This window comes from Macrotis lagotis, chromosome 4, assembly GCF_037893015.1.
Source record: "Macrotis lagotis isolate mMagLag1 chromosome 4, bilby.v1.9.chrom.fasta, whole genome shotgun sequence".
Classification (NCBI taxonomy): Eukaryota; Metazoa; Chordata; class Mammalia; order Peramelemorphia; family Peramelidae; genus Macrotis; species Macrotis lagotis.
Genome location: NC_133661.1, coordinates 190674622 through 190698627, shown reverse-complemented (window position 1 = coordinate 190698627; position 24006 = coordinate 190674622). Strand labels below are relative to the sequence as shown.

Sequence of the window (24006 nt, the reverse complement as noted above, 5' to 3'; positions counted from 1 at the left end):
CTATAAGACAAAAACTTCTTTTCTACCTTCTACCTTATTATCAACTATAGCACTCTCTTAATCAACCAATCTAGTATTCCTTATTCAAAATAAAACAAACAAAAAAGGTAATGAATTTAGTTTGGCAAGAATTGCTTGATAGGTTGGCCAAGATTGCAGATTACAGGCAGTCACCCACCTGAACTCTCCCAACATTCCCATCTAAACAACTTTAAAATAACTCCCAAAACAAATCTTGAAGCAGAACCAACAAAAGGTCAGAGGGAGAGAGAGAGAGACATTTTTCCAATTTAAGAAGTCTAAAGGAGAGTTGGGTTTGGGTGGGTGCAGACCCAGAGCACAACAGGAACAAGAGTGGTAGGATTTGGAGGTAGCAAGAATGGCAGCAGCAATTTCAGAAGCTCACAACACAGAAACAGAAAGTGGGGTCAGGTAACTGGTGAGAAACAGATTACAGTGGACCCTTTGGCTGGCAATGTTTAGCAATTCTATTGCTGTTAACAGTTCCAAGGAAGAGAGAACCGTTAATGATCAGTCACAAGGCAGTTCCAAGGAAGAAAGTAGACCAGCACTTGAGGCTGTAGGAAAGCAAGGGACCTGGTCATGGTTTCAAGATTAAGAGTAATGCTAGTACTTGTGTTTGCAGGGGAGTAGGAACACTTCCTGGATTAATGATGGGAGTACAGACCAGGAGAGTAGTGTCTACATTTATCCCTGAATTATACAACTTTGGAAACAAAGAAAATTCACAAATTTCCACAACTAGCTCTGGAACCAGAAGCATGAAAAAGTCTGAGGCCTAAGACAGTGCCTCTAGAGTCATCCTGAGGTGGGCAGAGTCCAACTTCAACATGATATTCAAAAGTTAAGAAACAGGCTGGAAAAATGGGCAAACAAAAAGAATTTGATCATAAAAAAATACTACATTAGAAGGGCAGATCACAACATAAACTCAAAAGAAAAAAGTAATGAGAAAATAGCTATGAGCAAAGCCTCAAAGAAAAATGTTAATTGAACCCAAGCCCAACAATTCCTAGAAGAATTAAAGAAATAGAATGCTAGAGGAAAACTTGGGAAAAGAAATGAGAGTGATCTAAGAATGTTGTCAAAAGAGAATTAACAACTTGAAAAAGTGGCAGAAAAAAATAATGAAGAAAATAACATTAAAAAAAAGGAATTGGTCTAATGGCAAAAGGGGACAAAAATTAACTGAAGAAAAGAACTCCCTAAAAAGTCAAATATGCCAAATGGAAAAAGACATTCAAACATTCACTGGAGAAAAGAGCTCTTTAAAAAATAGAATTTACCAACTGGATAAAAGATACAACAATCACTGTAGAAAATAATTTCTTAAAAATTAGAAGTGGTTCAAATCCGGTCTCAAACACTTAATAATTACCTAGCTGTGTGGCCTTGGGCAAGCCACTTAACCCCATTTGCCTTGCAAAAACCTAAAAAAAAAAAATTAGAAGTGGGAAGGTAGAAACAAGTGATTCCATGAGACATCAAGACATCAAGAAACAATAAAGCAAAGTCAAAAGAATGAAAAGAAAATGTGAACTATCTTCATTGAAGAAACAACTGACCTGCAAAACAGACAACTAAAAGCCATGATTAAAGAAAGAGCCTAGATGTCATATTTCAAGAAATTATTTTAAAAAATTGCCCCACTATCTTAGAACTAGAGAGTTAAAAAAATAGAAATTGAAATAATCTACCTATCATCACTTGAAAGAGAGCTCTAAATAAAGACTCCCAGGAATATTACAGCCAAATTCCAGGACTTCATGGTCAAAGACAAAAATACTGTGAGTATCTAGAAAGAAACAATTCAGCTTTTGGGGAATCACAGTCAGGATCACACAAAATTTAGCAGTTTCTATGTTAAAGGGGCCAAGGGCTTAGAATATGATATTCTGGAAAGGCAAAAGAGTTAGGATCACAATCAAAATAGCCTTGATTGACTAAATTCATTCGGGGGGAAATAAACACTTAATGAAATAAGAGGACTTTCAAGCAATACTGATAAAAAGAGATGAGCTGACTAGAAAATCTGACATTCAAAATGAAGACAAGAGAAACATTAAAAAGGTAAACATGAAAAAGTAATCTTAAGTTACTCAACAAAGTTAAACTGTTCACATTCCTATATGGAAAGATGATACTTGTAACTCCTAAAAATTGTATCATTAATAGGGCAGTTAGAAGAAGTCTACATAGACAGGGGCATGGGTATAAGTCAATTATGTGGGGATGATCTTTGTAAAAAAAATGAAAGGGTTAGAAAGAGAGATACACTGGAAGAAGGGGGAAGGGAGAAGTAGAATGGGGAAATTTTTCTCACATAAAAGGAATGTGCAAGGAAGAAGCACCTATAATGTGCTAAGTGCTGGGGAAACAAATACAAACAAAACAAAACCTAGTCCCTGTTCTCAGAGAACTTACTTAGAACTTACAGGGGAAAACAACATACAAAAGGAAGCTGAAAAGAGAAGAAGATATGGGAGGAGGTAAGGGGATGATGGAGAAGTCCAAAATAGTGCAACTGTGTAGGAAAATGAAGACATGGTTGGCCTGAGCACACTCCTTAAATGCCAATCCTGAAAGGAACTCTTCTCTCCACCTTACATTCAGAGGGATCTTAGGGTCTAATGGTACATAAAGGTTTGATAATGCTATCTTATAGGATAATGAGTTGAGGGGAAAGAGTTACATAAAAAAAGAAGTCCAAAGGAATGCAGTCAAGTGGGGAAATGAAGTGGTGGTTGTCCTAGGGCCAGCAAAACCAAATCTACACAGCAGCCAAGTCAAAAAAAATGTATGTCTCTATACTTTGTGTATGTATGTGTGTGTATATGTATATGTGTATATATATATATATATATATATATATATATATATATATATCACTTCTCTGTCAGAAGGCAGCTAGATGGCACAGTGAACAAAGCACTGACCTTGAAGTCAGGAGGATGGGAATCCGAATCCAACCTCAGATATTTGCCACTTACTGGTTGTAGGACCTTGGGCAAGTCACTTAACCCTGATTGCCTCACATCCAGGACCATCTCCAGTCATCCTGATTTATATCTGGCCACTGGACCCAGATGGCTCTGGAGGAGAAAGTGAAGTTGGTGCCATAGTACAGCACCCCCCCACACCCAAATCCAATTCATGGGCTTGTCATGGCATCACCTCTCCTGATGTCACGGTCTTCTTTGAGAATGAAGGACAAACATCATGTCCGTTAGAAAGTAGGTAAAAAGCATCATTATAGGTCTTTTGTGGCCATGATTGGTCAAAGTCTTGAACAGAGAGGTCTGAAGTCTTTCAAAACTTATTTTTTTATAATGATGCTATTCCTGTATAAATTGTTCTGGGGCTTTACTAACTTCACTCTGAATTTAGTTCTTGCCACCCAGAATTCTCTTCAATCATCTTTCAACATTTCTTAAGGTACAAGAATAATTCCATTACAATCATATACCAGAATTTGTTCAGTCATTCTCTAATTGTCTAAGAGGTAATCTAAAGTACTTAAGATGCTAATTATTGTCTTTTCTCCCCTCTTCTCCTAATCCTAAAAGGACCAAGTCTTAATGAAAGGACAGAAGTGATCAAAGCATAATGCCTCCCTTTCATAGATATATGGAGAAGGAGAGGGAAAGAAGGGGAGGGGGAGAAAGAGGAAATAACACAACATGCACAATTTTCCTAGCAAAGTTTTTGCAAAATTGAAATGAGAGTGATATAAAGTACTATATTCTTTAAAAAGCACAGTACAGTGACTTTATTCAAATAAGATAAAAAAGAGAATAAAGGATAAATAAAATCCTCCTACTAATACAAACTGGTGCAACTTGTCTAATGTCACACAGCTAGAGTATGCTGGAGAAGGATTCTAATCCTAATATTCCTAGTCAAGCCAGGATGCTTCTCAATATAAATAAAGTTATTATTATTATTGCCTTGAATTTCTGTAGTCTTTCTTCCCAGTCTTCTATCTCATGAAGGTAAGAGAAAGGTGCAACCATCAGGGGGGGAAAAAATCTAATAATGTAAAGTTAGGTTTTGCACTGGGATCAAAATGTGACCCTAAAGTCATAGAAACATAGACTTGAAAGGGGTTTTAAAAATATCTTCTAATCCAAATCAGTTTAAAGATAAGAAAAGTAATGCCCAGGGAGATTTTAGTGAAATGCCCAATATCATCTACAAAAGCTGACAAATGAAAGATTTGGGACAAGAATCCATGCCCCAGTCAAGTTCATTTTCTACCAAACCAATGTTGATTCTTCCCTCCCACTTACTTAGCTATAACTTTTTTTTTAAAAAAATGTTAAAAAGACATTTGAACAAAAATTATTTATCGTGCAATTTTTAAAAATAAATCTTTGGGGGACAGCTAGGTGGCACGGTGGATAGAGCACTGATCCTGGAGTCAGGAGGACCTTGAGTTCAAATCCGGCCTAAGACACTTATAATTGCCTAGCTGTGTTGACCTTGGGCAAGTCACTTAACTCTATTGCCTTAAATAAAATTTTTTAAATAAATAAATAAAAATAAATCTCTTTGCTTCCTACACTTAAGGACTGGATTTCTAGATTCAAAGGAGATTCATCAATGCTACTTTACATCATTTATAAATAAACTCAAATTTCCCTTTGTGTAAAATTTTAAAAATCTAGAAATTAATTTCTGATGATTCCTCTCTGTACAGTTCAAGTAAACCACATTTACTAAGTTCCTAAAGTATATAGAGCACTGTGTTAGATATTGAAGGAAATACAAAGTTTAAATAAAGTCTTTTACCACCTGGTGCTTCCAATCTAGAAGGAACAGAAGAAACATGCACAAATAATCAAGATACCCTTAAGTCTCTCCAACTTTCAAATCTAAAAGCCACCATATGTATTCTACTCCTGTCCCCTACTGAATCTATACCTTAAACCCCACCAGGATTTAAAACTATTCCCCGCTCCAAGATCTTGAGTTTTTCAATAACTTTCTCTAATCACAATTTCCCATCCTCTACCCTCCCACATCTTTACTCTTCCCTAAACTCATCACAACCTCCAATTTCTTGATCCTTCTTCCATTGAGCCCCATCACTCCTCTTCTAGCTTAACTTCTTTCCCAACCCAAATCTCACTCAATAATTATTGAGTGAGCTATTTCAATGTAGTTCTTTACTCTTCAATCCCATACTTTCTCAGTCTTCTGCTATTCCCATCCAGTTTCTAGCACCAGATAACCCACACCATCAGACTTCTCTATTCTTACTTCCAAGGCACCAGACTATATCAAGAAGCTAAAAAATGATCCTAATTGGATCCACCACAAGGATTTAACCTCAAATCATCTCTTGATTTGCCAATCAGATTGAAAGCAAGAAGTACTTTACTCAAACACTGAATTTCCTTCCTATTTCACTATTCCTTTAGCAATGACCTTAATCTCTAATAATTTACATTTATGTAGCTTGCAAAGCATTTCCCATAGTCTACCAAGTTATATTCCAATTACTTTCAAATAAAATATAAATTCTTTAGTCTGACAATGAAGATCTTCCATAATCTGGCTTCAACCTCCCAGACCACATACTGCCCTTGACAATTCTCTATTCTAACCAAACTTAACTAAGCCATCTACAATTCACACATAGATAATCCCCCCTTCTGTGAAGGATAGTCTCTTCCTATATCTCTCCATCTGCTTATCATTCTCAAATCTATTTATTCATCCCTTGCCACTCTCCATACCTCTAGTTTTGCATCTCCACTTGTTTATTGGACTTCTCAAATTAGATGTACCATTGACATCTTAAACTTCATACATCCAAAAGTGAACTCTTCATCGCCCCCCCAAAAACCTATCCCCTCTTCCTAACTTTCCTATTACTGTCAATATTACCATTCTCCCAGTCATCCAGGCTCTCAAACTAAATGTTATCTTCAACACCCCACTCTCCTCCATCTAATCTGTTGCCAAGTCCTGTTGATTCTACCTTTGCAACATCTCATTTGTACCCCATTTACCATACTGGTGCAAACACTTAGCTTATTCTTGGTCTACTATAATAAGTCTGCTGGGTGGACTACCTTTCTCATGCCTCTATATCTAGACATTCAAAGCCCTGTCCAAGGTGGCCTCTTTCTATTTTTCCAGTCTTCTTTTACCTACTCCCAGTGATAACTGCCCCCATGATGGTCTTCCACACAGCACTCCAATTCCCAACTCACTATTTCTAACTGACTGCCCTTTATATCAGAAATTCTCTCCCTCCTCATCTCCACTTACAGTATTTCTTGATTTTCTTCAAGTCCCTGATAAAAATCCCATCTTCTACAGGAGGCTTTCCCAATCCCTCTCTTTTTTTTGGGGGGGGGGGGGTCTGCAAAGCAAATGGGGTTAAGTGGCTTGCCCAAGGCCACATAGCTAATTATTAAGTGTCTGAGGTCAAATTTGAACTCAGGTCCTCCTGACTCAAGGGTCGGTGATCTATCCACTGAGCCACCTAGCTGCTGCCCCCCAATCCCTCTTAATGCCAGTGCCTTTCCTCTGTTTACCTCTAGTTTATGCTGTATTTAACTTGTTTATATATATAGCTGTTTGCATACTGTCTCTCCCATTAGACTGTGAGCTCCTTGAGAGTAGGCACTATTTTTTGTTTTTGTTTTTTGTATACCTCACAGCTCAGCACAGTGCTTTGCACTTTTTTTTACTTTTTGGTTTTTGCAAGGCAATGGGGTTAAGTGACTTGCCCAAGGTCACATAGGTAATTATTAAATGTCTAAGCCGAATTTGAACTCAGGTCCTCCTGACTCCAGGGCAGGTGCTCTATCCACTGCCCCTCCAACCCAACCTAGCTGTCCCAGTGTTTGGCTCTTAATAAATGCTTGCTGATTTAACTTTGCTTTCCTCAGAATACAATATGTGATCTGAGAGAGAACTGGGTTTTTTTTTTTGTTATTGTTATTCCTGTGAACTATAAAATTTACTAATTAACTGTTGTTTAAAACAGCAAAAATAATTTAAAGTTATATATAAAAAAATCTAATACAATGATACCAAATTCAGTGTGTTAACTGAACAAAGAAAGACTGATAAGGTTTCTTTAAATAGCTAAAAACTAATAATAACATACAAAAGCTAATAGGGGCTTGAGCCTATCAGCTAGCTTTTACAAGAGCTTCCAAAAGGTGTCTGATCTTTGCATTCTTTCCCATGATTAAATACAGATATTGGTCTTCAGTAAGGTATTTCTAATTTCTATCCTATAAAGGATTTTTGGTTTGAAACTTTATTCATGTGACCAGGGGTTGCTTGGAAAAAATGTATATAATAGCAATATTTAACCTTTAAAATATTAGATAGTAGATCTTAACCTTAACAAGAGATTGTTTTACATACACACACACACACACACACACACACACACACACACCCCATGTGTGGCAATTTAAGGAACCCTGAGAAAAGACTTATTTTTTTCTTCTACAATCCCCAAATTTGTCTTCTCCCCCCCAGAAGTTTCCATACTCCTAAACCAATGTATTTTAAGTAAAAAAAAAAAATGTTCCATAACCAAATTAGTTTGGGCAACACTACTATAAAGGTCTTATAATTAAACAAAAAAGAGATAGTATTTATAAAAGTACTTAGCACATTGCCTAGTATGTATTAAAAACTATGTAATTGCTTTTTTCCTTAATTTATTCTGTATCTTTTTTTATTTAAGGTAATGTGGTTAAGTGACTTCCCCAAGGTCATACATCTAGATAATTATTAAGTGTCTGAGGCTAGATTTGAACTCAGATCCTCCTGACTCCAGGGCCAGTGCTCTATCCACTGCACCACCTAGCTGCCCCTATTCTGTATCTTCTAATAAACTCTTTAATACACGACTAACTTAGGAAATGTAGAAATCAATCTTATTTACAAGTCTAGCTTTACAGAATCATCACCAGAATCAATGAATATTACCTGTGATTCTAATATATTCCCTTCTAGATGAGTCAAAGGGTCAGCCTTAAAGTTATAAAAATGTTCATCTTTTTACATCCCTTTCATTACCTCTTCATACTGCCTTTTAAAGTAGTGTGGTCTTTAAAGGCCATATGCTGCCTAAAGCCCTCTCTCCTTAGTGTCTCAAACTCCCCAAATTACTCTCCTGCCCTATTAAAAAAACCTCTTCTAGTTCAGAACAAAGTAGGCTAAACAATTCATATTAATATGGTAAAGACTTATAGCCCTTACAAAAGCAAATACAAAAAGGATGTTATTATTCTACTCAAATGAATCTCTGGTTAGGAAAAAATGCCAAAATTCTGTCAAAGTGAGATAACAATTTCTCATTGAGGGGCATTTTTTTTAAGGAGGGGAAGAGGAGAGGAGATTCTTTGAGGTTCCACTCTTCACCAAGAACTTGATTTGCCACTTTTTGAATAGTGGCCTAGCCCAGAGGTAGCCTTATTCTTCCCTACTCAGTGTACAAATTAAATGGAACAATGACAAGATAGTAAAAGCAAGGGTAGGGGGAAAAAAAAGACAATTTTTCAGAAAATTAATTCCCATATCAATTTAACTGATTCAAGCCATGCTTTGAAAAATAATCCATCAATGTTAAATATACTTTGAGAACTTTATAAGAGTATAGCACACAAGTCTGACTTATAAAAAATATAAATCCAGATTAAAGTTTTGCCAACAAGGTCTGTCATTTAGTCAAAGGATATATACTCCAGGATCATTAAAAGAAATACTATAAAATAATTACATTCCTTTCTCACAATATCAAATTAAGACATTATCAGAGAAAAGAAACTAGAATCTAACATGTGTAAATATATTTGCACCAAAAACCCCCAAAAGTCTTGGAAGAATAAACTAAATTAAAAAAGCAAATAATTCACCTACTTTATGTAGGAACAAAAGAAATACAAATTTTTTAAAATTAATTTTTCAGGGGAAAAAATTAGAACTAAATAATTATGCTAATTCTTTTAAAAGACTACAATAATAGGTGACCCAGTGAATAGAGAGGAGGGTCAGAAAGCTGGAAGACCTGAGTTCAAATTTGACCTCAAACACTTATTAGCTGTTTAATATGGGCAAGTCACTTAATCTGTTTACTTCAGATTTTTCAACTATAAAATAAGGATAATGATGGCACCTAGCTCCTAGGGTTGTAAGGATCAAATGAGTTACTACTTGTAAAGCACTCAACAAAGTGCCTGCCACATAGTAGGTGCTCAATAAATATTTCTCTTTTTTTCTTATTTAGTTATAAATGTGTTGAAAAATTCACAGTGCTAACCATCTAAATTTTCCTGGGAAACTTAATCATGATAATCATGATAAATCTTTCTGTTGGCAGTTGTATTATCCTTTAACTTTCTCAGGAAGAAAGCTTTAAAGTCATTCAGTTCTCCTTTATCCTCTAACAGAAATTTGTCACCAAATTCTTTCAGAATGTCTTGTGAATTATGTTCTAATGACACTCCTACCACCGTTACTTAGTCCCTCATCAAATCTGCCTCTATCTCCTATTCCTCAATCTTTCATTCATTCTAGAGTCAGATTAAGTTTCCTGAAATCTCACTTTTATCCTATCAGTCTTTCCTACTCTTGAACTTAAGGATGTTCATTGCCTATGTATCAAATTATACCCCAAAGCATCTGTCTAACTTCCAGGACCTGACTTATCCCAGTTGGCCCAAGTGTCTTTTAATGGAATGAGCACTGGACTTAAAAGTTAAAAGATTTGGGTTCAAATTTAAGTTCTGTTAAAGACCCCTCAGATTCCCTGAGCCTCTATTTTCTAAACTGTAAAACAGTGAACCAGATGACCAAATAAGTTCCTTTCCCTTAAAAAGAATTTCAATTTCCATTATATTTATTTATTTTTGAAATTTTTATCCATTCCATACTTCCCTATACTTCTCTTTAATTCCAACCTGTCCCCAGAGGTTCAGTTCAAATATTACCTTCTCCAAGAAGCCTTCCTTGATTATACTGTATTCTCTCAAGTGCTACTCCAAGTCTATGCCCCAACATAGAATCATTATATATCTATATATATCTATATCTATCTATCTATCTATATATATATATATATATATATATAGAGAGAGAGAGAGAGAGAGAGAGAGAGAGAGAGAATTAATTGGAAAAGATTTCTAAAGTCATCTAGCCCAGTTTTCTCACTTTACAGATGAGGAAACAGAGGTCCAGAAAGATTAGGGTAGTTGTCCAAGCTCATAAAGGCAGAACTAAGATCCAAAGAAAAAAGTCCTATCACTCAAGTTCAATGAAAAAATTCATCACTTTTTTCCATTTCACCCACACTTTCTAAGATTAGCACTTGTTAAACTTGATTATTTTTACAATTAGACTATAATGTTGCTTATAGAAGACCACATGCTTTATGTTTCCTTGTGGTGCCAAGCAATGCACTTGGCAAAGAGCAGGCAAGCAAATGGTTGGTGCAGTATGTAATCATATTTAAACATTCAGTTTAAAAATCAGATATGAAATTTTTTATTCCTGTCTTAACCTGGAACCCATATAGATTATTAAAAAAAATCTGATTAACTATATTTCAACCTACTGGTTTTCCTTTGTAATTCTACTTTATTTTATACATTTTAAAACATGATTCTGCAATGGGGTCCAAAGGTGTCACCTGTCAAAAGAGTGCATGACAAAAAAAGTACAAGAATCTGTATTAGGGATTTTCTTTTTTTTTTTTTTGGTAAGGCAATGGGGTTAAGTGGCTTGCCCAAGGCCACACACAGCTAAGTAATTATTAAGTGTCCGAGGCGAATTTGAACTCAGGTCTTTCTGACTCCAGGGTTGGTGCTCTATCCACTACTGCCACCTAGCAGCCCCTACAATAGCATTCTTAATCAGTGTTCTAAAGTCTGGAATTGTCAATAAGGGAGGTACCTGATTCCAAAGAACAACCAAAACCCACATGGCTGCTCTTCCTGTGAACTCCTTCACATCAAATCACCTATTAAAGATTACAGTTCTAATTAGAGATGTTTAACACTGTTTCTCGCACTTTTCTAATATTTTAATTGAACTACTGATAATTTTCAAAATATTTCAAAACAGCGTTAAATACTTAAAATACTAAACTATATGTAGTCTAGGATTCCAGGAAGTTGCATTTTAAGCTACTAAAATATAGGCGAAGATACCAGACTAGTTTTAAAGGTTAAAATAGAGATTACTTAAAAAAAAAATCTCTTTCAGCTGTGTATTATGGGGTGGGTGGGTGTGTTTTAAATCACACAGAAAGGAACTTGGACCACTTCTGTTTTCAAGAAACTTCAAAAGGCAACAAGAAAAGAAAAACAAAACAACTCTTTGTTTTCTGTCTATTTGTCACCTAAGAAGGTACCGTGCCCCAGGACTGTAACAGAAGAACAACTTTTCAGAAAACACACAATGAGGATTTTCAAAGGCTCAGAGAGCAGATTTTCTATACCTATTCTAAGTTTCTCTCTTGCAAAGCAAAAGCTTAAACTTTTAAAAAATCAGAAACGAGATGCCAAAGTGCCGTCAGAGAAAAATCCAGTGTGTGGGCCCTGCAAAAAAAAGCAAGTTTGCGACTCTTCCAAGGGCCGGCCTGAAGCACCGTTTGGTGGATTTTCTTGAGCCCCCAGCGGCCGTCAGCCCCACCCAAAGGGTGACAGCGGGTCCCGCTCTGTCTGCGGGTCACCCGGCCCGGGCACTGCCCGAGGCGTGGCCCGCCGGGTCCGGCCCCGGGAAAGGCATCGACCCCCAGCCCCCGCCCCCGCCGAGAGGCCGGGAGAGCGCGCGGCCCGGAGCGCGCGCCCGCCTTCCCGAGACGGGAAGGGAGCCGGGAAGGGCGAGGGGGCGGCGGCCAGGCCCAGCGGAGCAAGCCCGGGGCTGGCCCACAGCCAGTCCGCCTCGGGCGGCGCGGCGCGGGGAGGTCGCTCACCTGCGGCTCATGGTACGGCGGCGCCTCCTCAGCTGCAGCCCCGACTACCTAGAGCGTCTCCGCCAGCGGCAGGATGCGGGTCCCCCAGGCAGCGCCATTCAAAAGCGGCCGCGCGGCCAGCTGGGATAGCAAGTCGGCCCGCTCCGGCCCGGCCCGCCCCGCCCCGCCCCGCCCCGCGGACTGAGGGAGGAGAGGAGGAGGAGCCCGCATGCCCGGGGCTCCGGCGGCCCACTTCCTGCTGCAGCGCCGCCTGGAGGGAGCCCTGCGCACTGCAGCCGCTCTGTCCCTCGGACCCCCGCACCACTTGTATTCAATTCAACAAACATCTATTAAGCGACCACTAAACGCCAGGATTTAAAAAAAAAAGGGCAAAAAAATGGAGCCCTCATCCCTAAAGTCCCTGTTGCAACCTTCTGGTCTCCACACCGTGAGGATGAATGACAATGCATCAGAACAGACTTTTCTATTTGTCTTCCCTAGGAGCCTTTTGTGGAAACGTCTTCCTCAAAGATTATAGGATTAGCCATTTAGAGCTGGAAGGGCCTTAAAAATCTCTCTTAGACCAAACACCCATTTTAGAGATAAGAAAATGGAGGTTGAGAGGGCTGGTGATTCCTCCAAGGTCATTCAGCCAAGTGTAAGAGGTGGTGATGACCCTTGAGTGGAACTGACCCTCTTTAGGTTCCCCAAGTAAACAGAAATTTTTTTTCCTAAAGAAAGATTTTATCTATTTTGAGTTTTACAATTTTCCCCCCATTCTTGCTTCCCTCCCCCCACCCCACCCCCACAGAAGGCAGTCTGTTAATGGTAAACAGAAATTCTTGACCAACACTGAGAACTCTTCAAAAACTAACAGTTTTAGTGCTAGAAGGGAGCTTGGAGATCATCTAGTACATCAACTTTATCTTATAACTGAGGGAATCGGGTCCAATAAGACTTGCTCAAGTCCCAGAAAATAGTAACTCGACTATGAGGAGAGATATTTTGGGACAAGGCAAACTTTCCTATAGTCCCTCAAATCAAGCCAGTTAACCATTCAGCCTACAACTAGGACCATCACTATCATTACTTTCAAGAGGAGCTAATCTCTGGGGCCCGGCTAGGTTGCACAGTGGATAGAGCATAGGCCCTGGAGTCAGGAGTACCTGAGTTCAAATCCAGCCTCAGACACTTAATAATGACCTAGCTGTGTGGCCTTGGGCAAGCCACTTAACCCCATTGCTTTGCAAAAAAAAAAAAAAAAAAGAGAGAGAGAAGTTAGTCTCAGTGGGGATCAGAGGAGTGAAGAGGATAGAGATATAGTCTGGGTTAATAGCTCCTATCTTCACCAGCTAAGTGATTCTTTTGATAATTCATTCCAAATATACCTCAGTGATCTTAGTATATATATATGAAAATGATCTCAAACGATAATACCAATGCTGCAGTGGAGTCAGGAGTACCTGAGTTCAAATTCAGCCTCAGACACTCAATAATTACCTAGCTGTGTGGCCTTGGGCAAGTCACTTAACCCCATTTGCCTAGCAAAATAAATAAATAAATAATCTAACAAACAAACAAATAAATAGAGACTCCAATGTTTCCCCCACCCCTCAAAAAAAGTCATAAAACTCATAACTAAAAGAGACTTTTCAATTTATCTCTATAGCCCCTAGCCTAGTAGCTTACATATAATTGAATCTTAATAAGTATATTCTTAATTGAATCAAATTGAATTGAGATTGGGAAGATTAAATAAATAGAAATTGAAGACTTTGAATTTGGTTTTGAATACCAATTATTCCAAAAGTATCTATTAAGTACCTAAAATCTGAGAGTATCTAATGTGCCACATTGTGGCATACCCTAAAGATTCAAAGGCAAAAATGAAACAATCTCTGCAATCTTTATACATATGAATATGTACAAAATAAACTCAGAATAATTGGTCCAATCACATAGGTCCTTATGAAAAAGGCAATGTTTGAACTGAGGTTAGAAGAAAATATAAAGGTTTTAAGGGCAGCTAGGTGGCACAATGGATAGGACACCAACCCTAGAGTCAGGAAGACCTGAGTTCAAATTCAGCCTCAGACACTTAATAATTGACTAGTTGTATGACCTTGGACAAGTCACCTGACCCCCATTGCCTTAAATAAATAAAAAAAATTTTAAAAAGAGATTTTAAAGGGCAGAGGTAAGAAGAACATTCTAAGCATGTAGTGGTAGCTTGTATAACAGCACAGATATGGGAAATATAGAATGTTACATGCAAAGAAAATCAATAAGGCCATTTTGGCTGGATTGTAGAACATATGAAGATAAGACTAGGGCCAGGTTATAAACAGATTTAAATGATTAGCAGAAGTTTGTATTTGATCCTAAAGTCACAAGGGAGCCACTGGAGTATTGAGTAGGGGAAAGATGTACCAGTGCTTTGGGAAAAAGTACTTTGGCATCTGTATGAAGGATAATAGGGAAGGGAAGGGAGGAAGGGGTTGAGGGGAAAGTTCAGAGACAAAGACTAGAGAAAAGGAATCAATTGGGACATAGTTCAGACAAGAGGTGATGATAGTTGTCAGCCTAATGATATTAATTAAATGTATTGGAGGCATATGTGAGAAATGATATGAAGATAGCCCATAAGACATGGCATTTGAGCATGTGAGATGACTCCAGGACCAGTGCTCTTTCCACTGCATCACATAGCTGCCCCATGTCCTTCATTCTTGAAGAAGACTACGACAGCACAAGAGGTGATATCATAACAGACACATGAATTGAATTTTAGTGGGGGGGTGCTGTGATAAGTCACCAGCTTCACCCTCCTCCAGAGTCATCTGTGTGCAATAGCAGATATGTATCAGAACTACTGGAGATGGTCCTAGATGTGAGACAATCAGGGTTAAGTGACTTGCCCAAGGTTACACAGCTAGTAAGTGTCTGAGACCAGATTCCTACACCTGTTCCTGACTCTCTATCCATTGAGTCATCTAACTGCTCTCAGAATTGAAATATGATATTCCAAAAGCCAAAAGATTTGGCAATTCAAAGCTGACTGATAACTTTGGAGAGAACAAATTCGGTTGAATGATAAAAAAACCATATTGAAAGAGTTTAAGGAATAAGAAGAAAGAAAGTAGAGGCAATAAAAGTAGACAGATGTGTCAAAGTTTGGCTAAGAGAGAAGAGTTATAGGATGATAATAGCATTTAATTAAAATTTGTTGGTTTAAAAAAAATGGAAGAGATCTGTGCATATTTAAAAGCTATAGGGAAGGAACCAGTTGATAAGAAATTGAAGATTCAACTGAGAAAGGGGATATTAAAAATGCAATCTACTAAGAAAACAGGGTGGAACAGGATGAAGTGCAGTCTCTATCCATAAGGAATTTATAAGTCTTAGAGGCCAAAGGCTTGAATTAAAGTGAATTGAATAATCACTCCCCTGTGTGCAATATTGTGAAGAAAGCAGCATAGGGAGAGACAGAAAAACAATAAAAAGAGGATAAGGGACTCTTGACTTTAAGAAACTGGCATATTGGCAAGTTACCTAATCTTTATTTGATTTATACAACTCCCTAATACCTACTAAATCTACTACCATATGGATCTCATTTGATGTTTACAATAAGTGTGCCAGAGGCAGTTAGGCAGTGCAATGGATAGAGTGCTAAACCTGAAGACAGGAAAACCTGAGCTCAAATCCAGTCTAAGATGCTTACTATGTAACCCTAGCAAATCACTTAACTCCTGTTTTCCTCAGTTTCCTCTAATGTAAAAGAGGAATAATAACAGCACTTACATTGCATCTATTCATATCAAATATAATATTTATAGACTATTAAGCAAGTTCTTGAGATATATATATATAAGCTATATAAATTATTTCCTCCTCCCTCTTTTTCTTATCATATTATTTTCCCTATTTTATAGATAAGAGGACTGAGGCTCAGAGATTTTGATTAATTTGCCTACAGTTGTGCACTTAAGAAGTGTTGGCATCAGATTTAAACCCAGTTTACTTGTGATTTCAAATCGTATATTCTTTTCATTATATCATCCTGCCATCATGGAGAATTCCACTTTTATTTCCTGCTCTGACCCAGATACTTGTGAAACAGAGGAAATAACAGACAGAGAAAAATGTTATGCCAGTATTATTTCCACCTATGCTGACCTTGCATATTCTGTAGGTAAGAGTCTGATTTCTATTGGAGTGTTATCCAGATGGTAGGTCCAACCCATTGTGGGTCACCTGGAAACTCACCTGAGGGCTACTCCACCAGAAAGGGGTACTGAGATGTAAATATCTCTGCTCCTTTCCCAAACTGATCCAGAAGGCTATCCCACCAAAGCTCACAGAATCCTCCCTCACCCCTTCCTCTATGTCTTCCCTTACCCCTTTCCCAGCACTATACCTATCCTGTTCCCCTATATGAACTTGACCTTATCCCCTGCTGATTGTTGCTGTTATCAGCCCAGTTGCAAGCATGACCTTGCAAATGTCCCAAATTTCTCTATGCTACTCTTTTCCTATAATCCTTACCCCTTGATGGCTACTGCTGTTATCAACCCAGTTCTCCCTCTTTATGCTACTTATCCCCTGATGGTAGTAGCAGCAGCTGCTGCTGCTAATCTCCTCAGGGGATCAATCACTTCTAACTGCCTTTATCTTCTTTCTCCTTTAGTTTCTGCTAACCTTTAGCTTCTGGTAATATATATAATAAACTTTTTGTCCCCGAATACTTCTGGGTGAAGACCAAAGCTTTCATGAATTTCTTCACACATTCTCAAACCCAAGACTAGATCATACCCCAACATTTCTTGCCTTCATCACTTGTACCCAGCATATTAAGAATGGAATTAAATAACTGCCTTGAGCCATTATAGATGCCTACAGGAGCCACTTTTAAGGTAAAGGAAAGGCAATGTGGCCTTTCAACAGGATTCATAAGATCCAGATCTATGAAGAAAATGGTACAGAAAAGCAAATGGTAGCATCTCATTTCCATATATATCACCCCCTCTGGAGGTACTCTCCTAAATTTGCATTATTACTGGCAGATTGGATCTCCAGAAGGGCAACTGTTATCTCATATTCTCCAAGGAAACTTGAGTAGCTATACTCCTAATCCTTTAACTCATGATCTTTCACTAATGTTACCCATTCAGAATCAGCCGTTGATTCAGTTACTTCTCAGCCAAGGTATTTTCTCAAATGCATTGCAATAACATATCTTCCAAACCCTGGAGTTCACATTGTTATGAGCAATAATAGCTTAATAACTTAATCTCTTCCTGCATGTAAATTTAGTTTTGTTACTCAATGATTTTTAGTTATGACTGACTCTTTGTGATCCCATTGGAGTTTTCTTGGCAAAGATAACAGGGTGGTTTACCATCTCCTCCAGTTCATTTTACAGATGAAAAAAATGTAGACAAACATGGTTAAGTAAATTGCCCAGGGTCACCTAGATAGTAAGGTCAGATTTTAACTCAGTTCTAGATCTTCTTGACTGCAGACCTACATCATCTAGCTGCCCTGAAAGGGAAAACTATTGTGTTATAAGAAGTAATGATCAGATGATTTCGGAAAAAGCCAGGAAACCTTATATGAACCAAAGCACAATGAAGTGAACAGAACCAGGAGAACATTGTACACATTACAGCAATATTGTAATGATCAGCTATGAGACTTAGCCACTCTGATAAGTACAATAATCTAAGACAATTCCAAAGGATCCATCATGAAAAATACTATCTATCTCCAGGGAGATCTGATGAACTCTGAGTGCAGATTGAAGCATACTTCTTTCTCTTGCATTATATTTCTATCTTTTTGTTTTATTTTTTTGTCATGTGACTAATATATATTTTCATGACTTTACATATATATATACATAAACATGATATCACATTGCTAGCATTCTCAAAGGTTAGGGAAGGAGCAGGAAGGAAGGAGAGAATCTGGATTTCAAAAAAAATTTTTAAATGAATGCTAAATTGTATGATGATCAACTCTGATAGACAGCTATTCTTAGCAATACAGTGATCAAAGATAATTCTAAAAGTCCTGTGATGCCACCCACATCCAGAGAAAGATGGAATCTGAATGCAATCAAAGCGTGTTATTTACACCTTTTAAAACTTGCTTTTTGCTTTTTATTTCTTTTTTCTTCTTATTCTTCTTTCGCAGAGTGACTAATATGGAAATATATGTAACACGATTATACATGTATAATGTATATCAGATTACTTGCTATCCTAGGGTGAGGGGAGGGATGGGTGGAAGGAAGAAAATTTTACAGAAATGGATGTTGAAAATTATCTTTACATATAAGTGGAAAAAATAAATAATAAAAGCTACTTTTAAATGAATTTTAAAAAATAAAATTTTAAAAAAATCCTTGAAACTCGATTGTCACAGAGCACTGAAATCTCAGGCTACTGCCAATACTTCCTGATCTCCTGAATGCAAAGCAGCAAGGAGGAGCTCCAAGCTTGGCAGGAAGAACATAAAGACAACTCAGAGGCAGGAGAGCTTCTCTTAGCAGGATCAACTTAGGATGACCCTCGTTAAATATTTTCCTGCTACGAAAAAGTAGATTTCCTTTTGTCAGCTGTTGAATGACCTACTCTTGTTTCATTTTGTTCCAACAGGAGACTTGGTCTATCAAGCACAGCTGAAAACACACACTCTCATAAATATACTCACAGTGGGGTAGAGGAGTGGTGAAAGGGAAGAATAAGCACAAAGTATAACAAAGTATACTCTTAGGTAGCACTCGTTTTCAAAGCAGTTCATGACTTTGGAACTTCAGAGCCTCAATATTCTTTAGCTTGCCAGAGATAAGCAAACTTTAAGGTAAGATATCAAGTCAATAATCACTCCATTGCTAGATTAGATTGGCCCTACACAAAATATATCATCCTTGCTGACCTTCTCAGAGGTCTCTTTTGTCATCAATAAAATAATGAGGTTATAATAGATAACCTCTAACATCTCTTCCAGTTGTAGATCTTACAAACTATTTAATTTTATAGTTAAGTGCTTTGCTCTACCAGGACAGGGACTGGGTCTTATTTATCTTTTTATCATCCCAGTGCCTCATACAGCTTTCCACATAGACACATAAAAATTCGTTGAATTTTTTTTTCCTAGACTGAACCCAGCCCAAGAAGGTAGCTATTCTTATGTAGTTATATGGCTGTCTTTATGACTCACTATATAGTTGTTCTTATCCTTTGATTTGATCTGTGGGAATGGATGTCCTCCTCCCTTCATTCTGCAAAGTAAATGCTTGAGGGAAGCAACATAATGGGATCATAGATCATGTGAACCAGTAAAATAATTACATAGCAGCTCAGTCATAATGACAAAAGATAATTGTCAGAGTGGAATGGTGTTACGAACCAATTGTAGGTCATGCCACCAACATCTTTTACAGGGAACATACCTCCAGTCCAAGTCACTGCTTGGTAAGGGGGCAAGCACAATGACATAATAGAGCATGAACCAAAATTAGTAAATCCCAAGTCAATGTGGAAATGAGTCAGAGATACAATAAATAGAGACCTTTTTCCTCAACTGAAGATGGGAAGGAAGTGAAAACTCAGCAGAAATGATGCAAGGAACTTTGTTTACCAGGTTGCATATTGAAGAAATGGACAACATAGTAAAATTAAACCAGATTAATAAAAGAATGTGAATAATACCATATACAAAGATAACAAATAAATGGAGGGTTTTAAATGGAAGTCCACTCAATTAAAACAGCAAAAAGTCATATGACATTAGGATAAAGTAGTAGAACTTGTTTGACTAGGGATGGTGGCCAAGTAGAATCAGTATAGGGCATTTTAGATATCACTGACTAAAATAATTGGTTAATTCTGAAAAAAGGTTTTCCCTATGCAATTTTCCCATTTATTTATTCTAAAATAAATTTTTGTTAGAATGTTATTTTATTTATTTGTATTCCTTATCCAGTTGTATCAATCCAGAGGCTATATAGTAATAAATTAGAAATAATTTCATAGCCTTTTCTAAGCCAAGCAAGAAATAAAAACTCAACTTGTGGAATGAGAGGGTATGAAATGAGAAATACTTTGTAGCAATAGCTTTGTAGGCAATCCTAGTAATCTTAAAACTATATATTCATTTGATTATTTATGTATTTACTTAAAACAACACATTTAGTGGAGAGGGAGCATGCATAGTATAGTGGATAGAGTGTTATTATTGGAATCTACAAGCTCTAGGCTTTGACACATTCTAACTGGGTGACAGTAAACAGTCACTAAACATCCTCTTAAACTATAAATTACAAATGAATTTCTTGTCTGTGACCACTTCTTTAGATGGTGGATTCCTCCCAGAACCTCCATTTTAAGGAAAGTGTCTGGGTTAGCTATGCCTTCATTTTTCTCTTGGCTCTACTTCTAATTCTCCAGACTTTCTCCACCCTGCCAGCAACCTTCTTAAATCATGAGAAATCAAAAAGCACTCATTAAGCACCTACTTAGAACAAGGCACCATGCTAAACACTAGGAATGTAAATTTATTATTGTTCAGTCTTTTTTTTAAAGTAATATCTGGCTCTTTATGACCCTATTTGAGATTTTCTTGGCAAAGATCCTTTTCATTTTTACAGATAAGGAAACTACATCAAAGAGAGTTAAGTGACTTAGGTCACATAGCTAGTGTCTGAGGTCAGATTTGAACTCAGGAAGATAACAGTGCCAACAAGAGAAATACAGATACCAGAGGGGGAAAAAAGACAGTTTCTCCCCTCAAGCTTATATTCTAATAAGGAAGACAATACATAAAAGGAAACCAAAAAATCTAAAGAGTTAGGAAAAGATAAAGATACCCAGCACTGGGGGCATAGTAGAAATAGACTAGAGGTTAAGGAATTTGATGATGATGATGATGATCTAATATTTATGTAGTGATTACTTTATCAAGCACTGTGTTAAGCACTTCACAATTATTATATCATTTGATACTAAAAACAACCCTAGGAGGCTATCATTATCTCCATTTAACAGATGAGGAAACTGAGGCAAACAGAGGTTAAGAGACTTTCCCAGAAAGGAGTTCATCTTCTAAAGGAATGAAGGCATGGTTAGCCTGGATGTCTTCCTTAAAATGGAAGGTCTGAGAGGAACTACCTGAGGGAGTGGCTGACTGTTAAGGGCAGAAGGCACTTCCAATATGAGAAGTCCAGGGGATAAAATCAAACTTCCAGGCTGAAGAGAATTTGGGTGAATGGAAGAGAAAAATCCATAGTCAGGAGTACAACCTGGAGTAGAATGAAGGAAGTTCACCCTAGAAGTTTATTCTGTCCTATAGACTTCCCACCCTAGAAGTTTACTCCATCCCTATGTAAACCCTTTCTTCTAATTGGAAGGTCCATCCTGGACAATCAGCCTTGTCTTCATTCTTTCTCTACTCTATTCCTAACTCTTCCAATTTTCTCCAGTTCAGTTTCCTTTTATACTTAGTCTCCTACCATTAGAATGTATACACCTGAGAGCAGAGATTATCTTTCCTTTTGCTTGTATTTGTATCCCTCAGAATTTAGCATAGTACTGTCAAATGGTAAACATTTAATAAAGGATTATTTATTTTTTATTGCATGTTTATAGAATTTTCTATACTGATGAAATTAGAAGTGAATATTGTATTTGGACCGGTATTTTTCTGTTTAAGGTCAAGATTAGAGTAGAAATAACTTTCATTCATTTTTTAGGTCAATAATTCCCTGTTTATTCTTCACTTACCAAAAAAATGAGGATATTTGGAACAAACACTGCAAAATGTTGTGTCATATCACAATGGACAATAAGTTGTCTCATATGTATTTTATATAGGAATGTTGTAGTAGATTGGTCATGAAATATTCAGAAGCATACTTAACCCTTCCAACTGCCCTCCTCCAAAATGCAATCCATTATTTTTATTCTTTACAATAGCTTTTCATTAGATACTTTAAGTAGGAAAATAAGGTACTGGACTTAACATCAATACATCCACAGAGGAAAAAAAAGGAAAAGGAGATGGTATTGGTTGGACATCATAACTGATATACAATCCTTTTCAGTTGTTATAATCTCATATCAAAATACAACTTGTTTGGATAAGGATTTTTTTTCCATTCAAAACAACATGACAAATAAAATCTTTTTAATGATATAGTCACATACAGTATACACACACTTCTGCCTAAAGAGAAATTATACACTTTCATACAAGAACAGCTAGATATTCAATAAACATGCAGTGCATTTTCTCAGAGCAGATTACATTCTGCTTTCTTACATTGACCTTGAGGTGATAACAATAAAAGGAGGAGACTTTTCTTAATAGTTTATTATTAAACTTTCCTAATAAAGTTCATTTTGGGGGTGGATCCCAACAGTACTATTCTGTGAAAAATAAATGGGAAGCTGAGAATGAGACTTGAGAGGGTCCAGGTCCTTCTTTTTCACCACAATTTCTTAGGAAGGACATTGATCAAGATCTTCACAGATAAATTTAACACCCTACTATTTCTAAAATCTTTCTAAAGGGTGAAAGCAGAAAATTTATGTATTTTTTAAAAAATGAATAACCAACTCATAATTCTGCATTATCTAAATTTTCCAGTTTATACTAGTAGTGAAATAAAGAGCAAATATGTTTTTTCTTTATTAAATTAATTTATGTTTAAGTAACTTTCTTGCTGGTCTCTTAAAATAATGAGATTTGGCAGGTAGGTGGTGCAGTGGATAGAGCAACACCCTGGAGTCAGGAGGACCTGAGTTCAAATGTGACCTCAGTCATTTAATAGTTACCTAGCTGTGTTACCTTGGACAAGACACTTAACCCCATTGCCTTACCAAAAAAAAACTAAAATAAAATAATGAGATCCCCTAATCTTATTTCCAGGGTTTCTTGAAATTTTTCTGTTTTTTTCCTCAAAAATACAAATTATTATGAAAATTTATTTTTATACTTAAATTTTTACATTATTTTTCACTAGTTACATGTAAAAACAAGTTTTAACATTCACTCTGAAAACTTTGAGTTCCAAATTCTCTCCCTTCTTCCCACCCCACTCCCCCTCATTGAGAAAATAAGCTATTTGATATAGCTTAAAAATATGTAGACATGCAAAACATTACCATAATAGTCATGTTGTGAAAGTAAACACAGCCCCCCCCAAAGGAGAAACCTCAAGAAAATGAAAGTAAAAAAAGTATGCTACAATCTGTATTCAGACACCATCAGCTCTGTCTTTGGGGATAGATAGTATTCTTTATCATATATCCTGCAGAGTTGTCTTGGGTCACAGCATTGCTGAGAAAAGTTATTCACAGCTGATCATCTTGCAATATTGCTGTTATCTTGTATATTTCCCATTCCCATGTAAGTCTTTCTGAGAGCATCTTATTTATCATTTCTTATAACAGAATAATATTCCATCATAATCACATAAAACAATTTGTTCAGTCATCCCCCAACTGATGGGCATCTCCTCAATTTCCAGTTCCTTTTCACCAGAAAAGAGTTGCTATAAATATCCTTATACATTCAAGTCTTTTAAAGGGTAGGTATGGCTTTTACAGCCCTTTGGGAATAGTTCCAAATTCTCTACAGAATTGTTGAATCATTTCAGAACTCCTCCAATAGTGCATTTTCCCTACATCCCTCCAACATTTGTCATTTTCTCTTTCTGACCTATTAACCATTCCAATAAGTGTAAGGTAGTACCTCAGAATTATTCTAATTTACATTTTGCCATTCAATAGTGAGGACTTTTTTAAATATGGTCATAGATAGCATTGATTACCTCATCTGAAAACTGTTAATATCTTTTGATCATTTATCAGTTGGGGAAATTGGGAAAAGGCTCTTATTTTTTACAAATTTGACTCAGTTCTCAATGTTTGAAAAATGAGGTCTTTATTAGAGAAACTTGTTTCATCATTTTTCCCCCACAGTTACTAACTGTATTTCCCTCCATCCTATTCTCCTCCACCCCTCTCTCCTTTCATCCTGTCACT

The 24006-nt window shown here is 37.0% G+C and overlaps 1 protein-coding gene across 1 annotated transcript in view; it reads right to left on the bottom strand.

Annotated features, from left to right (window-relative positions):
* Positions 1–12099, bottom strand: part of KATNBL1 (katanin regulatory subunit B1 like 1) — a 60242-nt gene extending 48143 nt beyond the window's left edge. Inside the window, exon 1 of the mRNA XM_074235013.1 lies at positions 11975–12099. The gene's annotated coding sequence lies outside the window, so the exon portion shown is untranslated. The remainder of the gene's footprint in view (positions 1–11974) is intronic.
* Between the last annotated feature and the right edge of the window lie 11907 nt (positions 12100–24006).